The following is a 13,641-nucleotide window of genomic DNA, read 5'->3' on the forward strand; positions in this document are numbered from 1 at the left end:
TTTCATCAGGGCACTGAGGGAATGAAATGCCCCCTCTCATCAGGGCACTGAGGGAATGAAATGCCCCCTCATCAGGGCACTGAGGGAATGAAATGCCCCCTTTCATCAGGGCACTGAGGGAATGAAATGCCCCCTCTCATCAGGGCACTGAGGGAATGAAATGCCCCCTCTCATCAGGACACTGAGGGAATGAAATGCCCCCTCTCATCAGGGCACTGAGGGAATGAAATGCCCCCTCTCATCAGGGCACTGAGGGAATGAAATGCCCCCTCTCATCAGGACACTGAGGGAATGAAATGCCCCCTCTCATCAGGGCACTGAGGGAATGAAATGCCCCCTATCATCAGGACACTAAGGGAGGTGAGTGGTCGTGGAACCTGTGCGGACTTTCGATTGAAACCCGAGGTATACAAGAAATTATTTTTATTTCTTACACTGGATTTATGTAAACAAATGACTAAAACCAAATAAAGTTAATGGAACTATATTTAACTAACAATCACAAAAAAGCTTGACAGTCAGGGAGCATTGCAATTAAGCGGTATTGATTTGTTAGAACTCAGCATTAGTCATGGTGAAATGCATAGAATTGCAGGACATTTGCTTTTAAGACTGCAAAAATGTATTCTGGCACAATGGAGAAATTGGCTTAAATAAAACGTCTACTTCCGCCAAGATGGGGGGCTCAAATTCAGCCACACCCACCACCCTTTCTGATCCAGGAAAACCCCTGCATATTAGGGGTTAAATGTCTTGCTCAAGGGCACAACAGATATGTTTGTTTCTTTATTTGATTAAAGCACCCCAAATTAAAAGAAATCCACTCCTACATGTAACACCAAATAAATATACAGTACCAGTCAAAAGTTGACACCTACTGCTTCCAGGGTTTTTATTTTCTACATTGTAAAATACGTGTAGACATCTATGGAATCATGTAGTAACCAAAAAAGTGTACAAAGGCGGAGGTAGCGGTCCTGCTGCTGGGTTGTTGCCCTCCTACGGCCTCCTCCACGTCTCCTGATGTACTGGCCTGTCTCCTGGTAGCGCCTCCATTTTCTGGACACTACGCTGACAGACACAGCAAACCTTCTTGCCACAGCTCGCATTGATGTGCCATCCTGGATGAACTGCACTACCTGAGCCACCTGTGTGGGTTGTAGACACCGTCTCATGCTACCACTAGAGTGAGAGCACCATCAGCATTCAAAAGTGACCAAAACATCAGCCAGGAAGCATAGGAACTGAGAAGTGGTCTGTGGTCACCACCTGCAGAATCATTCCTTTATTGGGGGTGTCTTGCTAATTGCCTATAATTTCCACCTTTTGTCTATTCCATTTGCACAACAGCATGTGACATTTATTGTCAATCAGTGTTGCTTCCTAAGTGGACAGTTTGATTTCACAGAAGTGTGATTGACTTGGAGTTACATTGTGTTGTTTAAGTGTTCCCTTTATTTTTTTGAGCAGTGTACATCCCTCCATCTCTGGTAGTAGAATAAAATACATCCCTCCATCTCTCTAGTAGAATAAAATACATCCCTCCATCTCTCTAGTAGAATAAAATACATCCCTCCATCTCTCTAGTAGAATAAAATACATCCCTCCATCTCTAGTAGAATAAAATACATCCCTCCATCTAGTAGAATAAAATACATCCCTCCATCTCTCTAGTAGAATAAAATACATCCCTCCATCTCTCTAGTAGAATAAAATACATCCCTCCATCTCTCTAGTAGAATAAAATACATCCCTCCATCTAGTAGAATAAAATACATCCCTCCATCTCTCTAGTAGAATAAAATACATCCCTCCATCTCTCTAGTAGAATAAAATACATCCCTCCATCTCTCTAGTAGAATAAAATACATCCCTCCATCTCTCTAGTAGAATAAAATACATCCCTCCATCTCTCTAGTAGAATAAAATACATCTCTCCATCTCTCATCTAGTAGAATAAAATACATCCCTCCATCTCTCTAGTAGAATAAAATACATCCCTCCATCTCTCTAGTAGAATAAAATACATCCCTCCATCTCTCTAGTAGAATAAAATACATCCCTCCATCTCTCTAGTAGAATAAAATACATCCCTCCATCTCTCTAGTAAAATAAAATACATCCCTCCATCTCTCTAGTAGAATAAAATACATCCCTCCATCTAGTAAAATAAAATACATCCCTCCATCTCTCTAGTAGAATAAAATACATCCCTCCATCTCTCTAGTAGAATAAAATACATCTCTCCATCTCTCATCTAGTAGAATAAAATACATCCCTCCATCTCTCTGGTAGAATCTACAAGACCCTGCTAGGTAAAGTCCCCCCTTATCTCAGCTCGCTGGTCACCATAGCAGCACCTACCCGTAGCACGCGCTCCAGCAGGTATATCTCTCTAGTCACCCCCAAAACCAATTCTTCCTTTGGACGCCTCTCCTTCCAGTTCTCTGCTGCCAATGACTGGAACGAACTACAAAAATCTCTGAAACTGGAAACACCTATCTCCCTCACTAGCTTTAAGCACCAGCTGTCAGAGCAGCTCATAGATTACTGCACCTGTACATAACCCATCTACAATTTAGCCCAAACAACTACCTCTTTACCTACTGTATTTATTTATTTATTTATTTTGCTCCTTTGCACCCCATTATTTCTGTCTCTACTTTGCACTTTCTTCCAATGCAAACCAACCATTCCAGTGTTTTTTTTAAAGTTTTTATTTTACTTGCTGTGTTGTACTCACTTCGCCTCCATGGCCTTTTTATATTTTTATTTATTTATACATATATCTGTTTGCCTTCACCTCCCTTATCTCACCTCACTTGCTCACATTGTATATAGACCTATTTATTTTTTTTATTTATTTTTTCACTGTATTATTGACTATATGTTTGTTTTTACTCCATGTGTAACTATGTGTTGTTGTATGTGTCGAACTGCTTTGCTTTATCTTGGCCAGGTCGCAATTGTAAATGAGAACGTGTTCTCAATTTGCCTACCTGGTTAAATAAAGGTTAAATAAAATAAAATAAATAAAAGAATAAAATACATCCCTCCATCTCTCTAGTAGAATAAAATACATCTCTCATCTAGTAGAATAAAATACATCCCTCCATCTCTCTAGTAGAATAAAATACATCCCTCCATCTCTCTAGTAGAATAAAATACATCCCTCCATCTCTCTAGTAGAATAAAATACATCCCTCCATCTCTGGTAGTAGAATAAAATACATCCCTCCATCTCTCTAGTAGAATAAAATACATCCCTCCATCTCTCTAGTAGAATAAAATACATCCCTCCATCTCTGGTAGAATAAAATACATCCCTCCATCTCTCTAGTAGAATAAAATACATCCCTCCATCTCTGGTAGAATAAAATACATCCCTCCATCTCTCTAGTAGAATAAAATACATCTCTCCATCTAGTAGAATAAAATACATCTCTCCATCTCTCTAGTAGAATAAAATACATCCCTCCATCTCTCTAGTAGAATAAAATACATCCCTCCATCTCTGGTAGTAGAATAAAATACATCCCTCCATCTCTCTAGTAGAATAAAATACATCCCTCCATCTCTCTAGTAGAATAAAATACATCCCTCCATCTCTCTAGTAGAATACAATACATCTCTCCATCTCTCTAGTAGAATAAAATACATCCCTCCATCTCTCTAGTAGAATAAAATACATCCCTCCATCTCTCTGGTAGTAGAATAAAATACATCCCTCCATCTCTCTAGTAGAATAAAATACATCCCTCCATCTCTCTAATAGAATAAAATACATCTCTCCATCTCTCTAGTAGAATAAAATACATCCCTCCATCTCTCTAGTAGAATAAAATACATCCCTCCATCTCTCTAGTAGAATAAAATACATCCCTCCATCTCTCTGGTAGTAGAATAAAATACATCCCTCCATCTCTCTAGTAGAATAAAATACATCCCTCCATCTCTCTAGTAGAATAAAATACATCTCTCCATCTCTCATCTAGTAGAATAAAATACATCCCTCCATCTCTCCTCTAGTAGAATAAAATACATCTCTCATCTAGTAGAATAAAATACATCCCTCCATCTCTCTAGTAGAATAAAATACATCCCTCCATCTCTCCTCTAGTAGAATAAAATACATCTCTCATCTAGTAGAATAAAATACATCTCTCCATCTCTCTAGTAGAATAAAATACATCCCTCCATCTCTCTAGTAGAATAAAATACATCCCTCCATCTCTCTAGTAGAATAAAATACATCCCTCCATCTCTCTAGTAGAATAAAATACATCCCTCCATCTCTCTAGTAGAATAAAATACATCTCTCCATCTCTCATCTAGTAGAATAAAATACATCCCTCCATCTCTCATCTAGTAGAATAAAATACATCCCTCCATCTCTCATCTAGTAGAATAAAATACATCCCTCCATCTCTCTAGTAGAATAAAATACATCCCTCCATCTCTAGTAGAATAAAATACATCCCTCCATCTCTCTAGTAGAATAAAATACATCCCTCCATCTCTCATCTAGTAGAATAAAATACATCTCTCCATCTCTCTAGTAGAATAAAATACATCCCTCCATCTCTCTAGTAGAATAAAATACATCTCTCCATCTCTCTGGTAGTAGAATAAAATACATCTCTCCATCTCTCTAGTAGAATACAATACATCCCTCCATCTCTGGTAGTAGAATAAAATACATCCCTCCATCTCTCTAGTAGAATAAAATACATCCCTCCATCTCTCTAGTAGAATAAAATACATCCCTCCATCTCTCTAGTAGAATAAAATACATCTCTCCATCTCTCTGGTAGTAGAATAAAATACATCCCTCCATCTCTCTAGTAGAATAAAATACATCTCTCCATCTAGTAGAATAAAATACATCTCTCCATCTCTCTAGTAGAATAAAATACATCTCTCCATCTAGTAGAATAAAATACATCTCTCTAGTAGAATAAAATACATCTCTCCATCTCTCTAGTAGAATAAAATACATCCCTCCATCTAGTAGAATAAAACACATCTCTCCATCTCTCTAGTAGAATAAAATACATCTCTCCATCTAGTAGAATAAAATACATCTCTCCATCTCTCTAGTAGAATAAAATACATCCCTCCATCTCTCTAGTAGAATAAAATACATCCCTCCATCTCTCTAGTAGAATACAATACATCCCTCCATCTCTCATCTAGTAGAATAAAATACATCCCTCCATCTCTCTAGTAGAATAAAATACATCCCTCCATCTCTCATCTAGTAGAATAAAATACATCCCTCCATCTCTCTAGTAGAATAAAATACATCCCTCCATCTCTCTAGTAGAATAAAATACATCCCTCCATCTCTCATCTAGTAGAATAAAATACATCTCTCATCTAGTAGAATAAAATACATCCCTCCATCTCTCTAGTAGAATAAAATACATCCCTCCATCTCTCCTCTAGTAGAATAAAATACATCTCTCATCTAGTAGAATAAAATACATCTCTCCATCTCTCTAGTAGAATACAATACATCTCTCTAGTAGAATAAAATACATCCCTCCATCTCTCTAGTAGAATAAAATACATCTCTCTGGTAGTAGAATAAAATACATCTCTCCATCTCTCTAGTAGAATACAATACATCCCTCCATCTCTGGTAGTAGAATAAAATACATCCCTCCATCTCTCTAGTAGAATAAAATACATCCCTCCATCTCTCTAGTAGAATAAAATACATCCCTCCATCTCTCTAGTAGAATAAAATACATCTCTCCATCTCTCTGGTAGTAGAATAAAATACATCCCTCCATCTCTCTAGTAGAATAAAATACATCTCTCCATCTAGTAGAATAAAATACATCTCTCCATCTCTCTAGTAGAATAAAATACATCTCTCCATCTAGTAGAATAAAATACATCTCTCCATCTCTCTAGTAGAATAAAATACATCTCTCCATCTCTCTAGTAGAATAAAATACATCCCTCCATCTAGTAGAATAAAATACATCTCTCCATCTCTCTAGTAGAATAAAATACATCCCTCCATCTCTCTAGTAGAATAAAATACATCCCTCCATCTCTCTAGTAGAATACAATACATCCCTCCATCTCTCATCTAGTAGAATAAAATACATCCCTCCATCTCTCTAGTAGAATAAAATACATCCCTCCATCTCTCTAGTAGAATAAAATACATCCCTCCATCTCTCATCTAGTAGAATAAAATACATCTCTCATCTAGTAGAATAAAATACATCCCTCCATCTCTCTAGTAGAATAAAATACATCCCTCCATCTCTCCTCTAGTAGAATAAAATACATCTCTCATCTAGTAGAATAAAATACATCTCTCATCTAGTAGAATAAAATACATCTCTCCATCTCTCTAGTAGAATAAAATACATCCCTCCATCTCTCTAGTAGAATACAATACATCTCTCCATCTCTCTAGTAGAATAAAATACATCCCTCCATCTCTCTAGTAGAATAAAATACATCCCTCCATCTCTCATCTAGTAGAATAAAATACATCCCTCCATCTCTCTGGTAGAATAAAATACATCCCTCCATCTCTCTAGTAGAATAAAATACATCCCTCCATCTCTCATCTAGTAGAATACAATACATCCCTCCATCTCTCTAGTAGAATAAAATACATCCCTCCATCTCTCTAGTAGAATAAAATACATCCCTCCATCTCTCTAGTAGAATAAAATACATCCCTCCATCTCTCTAGTAGAATAAAATACATCCCTCCATCTCTCTAGTAGAATAAAATACATCTCTCCATCTCTCATCTAGTAGAATAAAATACATCCCTCCATCTCTCATCTAGTAGAATAAAATACATCCCTCCATCTCTCTAGTAGAATAAAATACATCCCTCCATCTCTCATCTAGTAGAATAAAATACATCTCTCATCTAGTAGAATAAAATACATCCCTCCATCTCTCTAGTAGAATAAAATACATCCCTCCATCTCTCCTCTAGTAGAATAAAATACATCTCTCATCTAGTAGAATAAAATACATCTCTCCATCTCTCTAGTAGAATACAATACATCTCTCTAGTAGAATAAAATACATCCCTCCATCTCTCTAGTAGAATAAAATACATCTCTCCATCTCTCTGGTAGTAGAATAAAATACATCTCTCCATCTCTCTAGTAGAATACAATACATCCCTCCATCTCTGGTAGTAGAATAAAATACATCCCTCCATCTCTCTAGTAGAATAAAATACATCCCTCCATCTCTCTAGTAGAATAAAATACATCCCTCCATCTCTCTAGTAGAATAAAATACATCTCTCCATCTCTCTGGTAGTAGAATAAAATACATCCCTCCATCTCTCTAGTAGAATAAAATACATCTCTCCATCTAGTAGAATAAAATACATCTCTCCATCTCTCTAGTAGAATAAAATACATCTCTCCATCTAGTAGAATAAAATACATCTCTCCATCTCTCTAGTAGAATAAAATACATCTCTCCATCTCTCTAGTAGAATAAAATACATCCCTCCATCTAGTAGAATAAAATACATCTCTCCATCTCTCTAGTAGAATAAAATACATCCCTCCATCTCTCTAGTAGAATAAAATACATCCCTCCATCTCTCTAGTAGAATACAATACATTTACATTTACATTTACATTTAAGTCATTTAGCAGACGCTCTTATCCAGAGCGACTTACAAATTGGTGCATTCACCTTATGACATCCAGTGGAACAGCCACTTTACAATAGTGCATCTAGATCTTTTAAGGGGGGGGGGGGGGGGGGGGGGGGGGGGCAGAAGGATTGCTTTATCCTAGGTATTCCTTGAAGAGGTGGGGTTTCAGGTGTCTCCGGAAGGTGGTGATTGACTCCGCTGTCCTGGCGTCGTGCGGGAGTTTGTTCCACCATTGGGGTGCCAGAGCAGCGAACAGTTTTGACTGGGCTGAGCGGGAACTGTACTTCCTCAGTGGTAGGGAGGCGAGCAGGCCAGAGGTGGATGAACGCAGTGCCCTTGTTTGGGTGTAGGGCCTGATCAGAGCCTGAAGGTACTGAGGTGCCGTTCCCCTCACAGCTCCGTAGGCAAGCACCATGGTCTTGTAGCGGATGCGAGCTTCAACTGGAAGCCAGTGGAGAGAGCGGAGGAGCGGGGTGACGTGAGAGAACTTGGGAAGGTTGAACACCAGCCGGGCTGCGGCGTTCTGGATGAGTTGTAGGGGTTTAATGGCACAGGCAGGGAGCCCAGCCAACAGCGAGTTGCAGTAATCCAGACGGGAGATGACAAGTGCCTGGATTAGGACCTGCGCCGCTTCCTGTGTGAGGCAGGGTCGTACTCTGCGGATGTTGTAGAGCATGAACCTACAGGAACGGGCCACCGCCTTGATGTTGGTGGAGAACGACAGGGTGTTGTCCAGGATCACGCCAAGGTTCTTAGCGCTCTGGGAGGAGGACACAATGGAGTTGTCAACCGTGATGGCGAGATCATGGAACGGACAGTCCTTCCCCGGGAGGAAGAGCAGCTCCGTCTTGCCGAGGTTCAGCTTGAGGTGGTGATCCGTCATCCACACTGATATGTCTGCCAGACATGCAGAGATGCGATTCGCCACCTGGTCATCAGAAGGGGGAAAGGAGAAGATTAATTGTGTGTCGTCTGCATAGCAATGATAGGAGAGACCATGTGAGGTTATGACAGAGCCAAGTGACTTGGTGTATAGCGAGAATAGGAGAGGGCCTAGAACAGAGCCCTGGGGGACACCAGTGGTGAGAGCGCGTGGTGAGGAGACAGATTCTCGCCACGCCACCTGGTAGGAGCGACCTGTCAGGTAGGACGCAATCCAAGCGTGGGCCGCGCCGGAGATGCCCAACTCGGAGAGGGTGGAGAGGAGGATCTGATGGTTCACAGTATCGAAGGCAGCCGATAGGTCTAGAAGGATGAGAGCAGAGGAGAGAGAGTTAGCTTTAGCAGTGCGGAGCGCCTCCGTGATACAGAGAAGAGCAGTCTCAGTTGAGTGACTAGTCTTGAAACCTGACTGATTTGGATCAAGAAGGTCATTCTGAGAGAGATAGCAGGAGAGCTGGCCAAGGACGGCACGTTCAAGAGTTTTGGAGAGAAAAGAAAGAAGGGATACTGGTCTGTAGTTGTTGACATCGGAGGGATCGAGTGTAGGTTTTTTCAGAAGGGGTGCAACTCTCGCTCTCTTGAAGACGGAAGGGACGTAGCCAGCGGTCAAGGATGAGTTGATGAGCGAGGTGAGGTAAGGTAGAAGGTCTCCGGAAATGGTCTGGAGGAGAGAGGAGGGGATAGGGTCAAGCGGGCAGGTTGTTGGGCGGCCGGCCGTCACAAGACGCGAGATTTCATCTGGAGAGAGAGGGGAGAAAGAGGTCAAAGCACAGGGTTGGGCAGTGTGAGCAGAACCAGCGGTGTCGTTTGACTTAGCAAACGAGGATCGGATGTCGTCGACCTTCTTTTCAAAATGGTTGACGAAGTCGTCTGCAGAGAGGGAGGAGGGGGGGGGAGGGGGAGGAGGATTCAGGAGGGAGGAGAAGGTGGCAAAGAGCTTCCTAGGGTTAGAGGCAGATGCTTGGAATTTAGAGTGGTAGAAAGTGGCTTTAGCAGCAGAGACAGAAGAGGAAAATGTAGAGAGGAGGGAGTGAAAGGATGCCAGGTCCGCAGGGAGGCGAGTTTTCCTCCATTTCCGCTCGGCTGCCCGGAGCCCTGTTCTGTGAGCTCGCAATGAGTCGTCGAGCCACGGAGCGGGAGGGGAGGACCGAGCGGGAGGGGAGGACCGAGCCGGCCTGGAGGATAGGGGACATAGAGAGTCAAAGGATGCAGAAAGGGAGGAGAGGAGGGTTGAGGAGGCAGAATCAGGAGATAGGTTGGAGAAGGTTTGGGCAGAGGGAAGAGATGATAGGATGGAAGAGGAGAGAGTAGCGGGGGAGAGAGAGCGGAGGTTGGGACGGCGCGATACCATCCGAGTAGGGGCAGTGTGGGAAGTGTTGGATGAGAGCGAGAGGGAAAAGGATACAAGGTAGTGGTCGGAGACTTGGAGGGGAGTTGCAATGAGGTTAGTGGAAGAACAGCATCTAGTAAAGATGAGGTCAAGCGTATTGCCGGCCTTGTGAGTAGGGGGGGAAGGTGAGAGGGTGAGGTCAAAAGAGGAGAGGAGTGGGAAGAAGGAGGCAGAGAGGAATGAGTCAAAGGTAGACATGGGGAGGTTAAAGTCACCCAGAACTGTGAGAGGTGAGCCGTCCTCAGGAAAGGAGCTTATCAAGGCATCAAGCTCATTGATGAACTCTCCAAGGGAACCTGGAGGGCGATAAATGATAAGGATGTTAAGCTTGAAAGGGCTGGTAACTGTGACAGCATGGAATTCAAAGGAGGCGATAGACAGATGGGTAAGGGGAGAAAGAGAGAATGACCACTTGGGAGAGATGAGGATCCCGGTGCCACCACCCCGCTGACCAGAAGGTCTCGGGGTGTGCGAGAACACATGGGCAGACGAAGAGAGAGCAGTAGGAGTAGCAGTGTTATCTGTGGTGAGCCATGTTTCCGTCAGTGCCAGGAAGTCGAGGGACTGGAGGGACGCATAGGCTGAGATGAGCTCTGCCTTGTTGGCCGCAGATCGGCAGTTCCAGAGGCCACCGGAGACCTGGAACTCCACGTGGGTCGTGCGGGCTGGGACCACCAGGTTAGGGTGGGCGCGGCCACGCGGTGTGAAGCGTTTGTATGGTCTGTGCAGAGAGGAGAGAACAGGGATAGACAGACACATGGTTGACAGGCTACAGAAGAGGCTACGCTAATGCAATGGAGATTAGAATGACAAGTGGGCTACACGTCTCGAATGTTCAGAAAGTTAAGCTTACGTTGCAAAAAGATAAAAATAAAATACAAGATCTTATTGACTAAAATGATATAGTACTGCTGGCTGGTGAAGTAGCCTGGCTAGCAGTGGCTACGTTGTTGAAAGTGAAGCTGGCTAGGTAACCTCGACAATTTCACTAAATTTCTCTAAACTACACAATTATCATGGATACAAGGACAGCAAAGACAACTAGCTAACACTACGCTAATCAAGTCGTCCCGTTGTAGTGTAAGTTTCTACAGTGCTGCTATTCGGTAGAAGTTGGCTAGCTAGCAGTGTTGGCTAGGTAGGAGGACGGCAGCGCGGCAGGCGAAAAATAGCTGGCTAGCTAACCGATAATTACTCAAAGCTACACAATTATCTTAGATAAAAAGATAGCAAAGAAAACTATGTAGCTAGCTAACACTACACAAGTCAAGTCGTTCCGTTGTAATGTAATCGTTTCTACCGTGCTGCTAATCGGTGGCTAGCTGGCTAGTTAGCAGGGTTGACTACGTTACGTTACGTTAGGGCGAGAATACCTGGCTAGCGAACCTCAGCGAACCTTGATAACTACACAAGTATCACCGATACAAAGACGGCTATGGAGCCAGCTAAGTAGCTAGCTAAGATCGAACAAATACAAATCAAAGATAGCAAAGACAACTGTGTAGTCAGCCAACACTACACTGATCAAGTCGTTCCGTTGTAATGCACTCGTTTCTACAATGCTGCTATTCGGTGGCAAGCTGGCTAGCTAGCAGTGTTTGCTACGTTGCGTTACGTTAGGGCGAAAATAGCTGGCTGGCGAACCTCAATAACTACACAATTATGTTTGATGCAAAGACGGCTATGTAGCTAGCTAAGATCAAACAAATCAAACCGTTGTACTGTAGTGAAAATGAAAATCAGACCGTTGTACTATAATGAAATGTAATGAAAAGTTTATACTACTATTCGGTGGACGTTTGCTAGCTGCTGGGCAGATAAGTGTGGACTACGATAGACGACGGAATACGATAATTACGCAATTATCTTTTATACACAGACGGCTAAGTAGCTAGCTAAGAAGAAATTGCTAAGGTTAGACAAATTAAACCGTTGTACTATAATGAAATGTAATGAAATGTAATGAAAATGAAATGAAAAGTTATACTACCTGCAGAGCGAATGCAAATGCGACCGCTCGCTCCAAACCGGATGCCTCCATCTCTCATCTAGTAGAATAAAATACATCCCTCCATCTCTCTAGTAGAATAAAATACATCCCTCCATCTCTCATCTAGTAGAATAAAATACATCCCTCCATCTCTCTAGTAGAATAAAATACATCCCTCCATCTCTCTAGTAGAATAAAATACATCCCTCCATCTCTCATCTAGTAGAATAAAATACATCTCTCATCTAGTAGAATAAAATACATCCCTCCATCTCTCTAGTAGAATAAAATACATCCCTCCATCTCTCCTCTAGTAGAATAAAATACATCTCTCATCTAGTAGAATAAAATACATCTCTCATCTAGTAGAATAAAATACATCTCTCCATCTCTCTAGTAGAATAAAATACATCCCTCCATCTCTCTAGTAGAATACAATACATCTCTCCATCTCTCTAGTAGAATAAAATACATCCCTCCATCTCTCTAGTAGAATAAAATACATCCCTCCATCTCTCATCTAGTAGAATAAAATACATCCCTCCATCTCTCTGGTAGAATAAAATACATCCCTCCATCTCTCTAGTAGAATAAAATACATCCCTCCATCTCTCATCTAGTAGAATACAATACATCCCTCCATCTCTCTAGTAGAATAAAATACATCCCTCCATCTCTCTAGTAGAATAAAATACATCCCTCCATCTCTCTAGTAGAATAAAATACATCCCTCCATCTCTCTAGTAGAATAAAATACATCCCTCCATCTCTCTAGTAGAATAAAATACATCTCTCCATCTCTCATCTAGTAGAATAAAATACATCCCTCCATCTCTCATCTAGTAGAATAAAATACATCCCTCCATCTCTCTAGTAGAATAAAATACATCCCTCCATCTCTCTAGTAGAATAAAATACATCCCTCCATCTCTCATCTAGTAGAATAAAATACATCTCTCCATCTCTCTAGTAGAATAAAATACATCCCTCCATCTCTCTACTAGAATACAATACATCCCTCCATCTCTGGTAGTAGAATAAAATACATCCCTCCATCTCTCTAGTAGAATAAAATACATCCCTCCATCTCTCTAGTAGAATACAATACATCCCTCCATCTCTGGTAGTAGAATAAAATACATCCCTCCATCTCTCTAGTAGAATAAAATACATCCCTCCATCTCTCATCTAGTAGAATAAAATACATCTCTCCATCTCTCATCTAGTAGAATAAAATACATCCCTCCATCTCTGGTAGTAGAATAAAATACATCCCTCCATCTCTCTAGTAGAATAAAATACATCCCTCCATCTCTCTAGTAGAATAAAATACATCCCTCCATCTCTCATCTAGTAGAATAAAATACATCTCTCCATCTCTCTAGTAGAATAAAATACATCCCTCCATCTCTCTACTAGAATACAATACATCCCTCCATCTCTCATCTAGTAGAATAAAATACATCCCTCCATCTCTCATCTAGTAGAATAAAATACATCCCTCCATCTCTCTAGTAGAATAAAATACATCCCTCCATCTCTCTAGTAGAATAAAATACATCCCTCCATCTCTCTAGTAGAATAAAATACATCCCTCCATCTCTCTAGTAGAATAAAATACATCCCTCCATCTCTCTAGTAGAATAAAATACATCT

This window comes from Salvelinus fontinalis, chromosome 14 (genome assembly GCF_029448725.1).
Source record: "Salvelinus fontinalis isolate EN_2023a chromosome 14, ASM2944872v1, whole genome shotgun sequence".
NCBI classification, from domain to species: Eukaryota; Metazoa; Chordata; class Actinopteri; order Salmoniformes; family Salmonidae; genus Salvelinus; species Salvelinus fontinalis.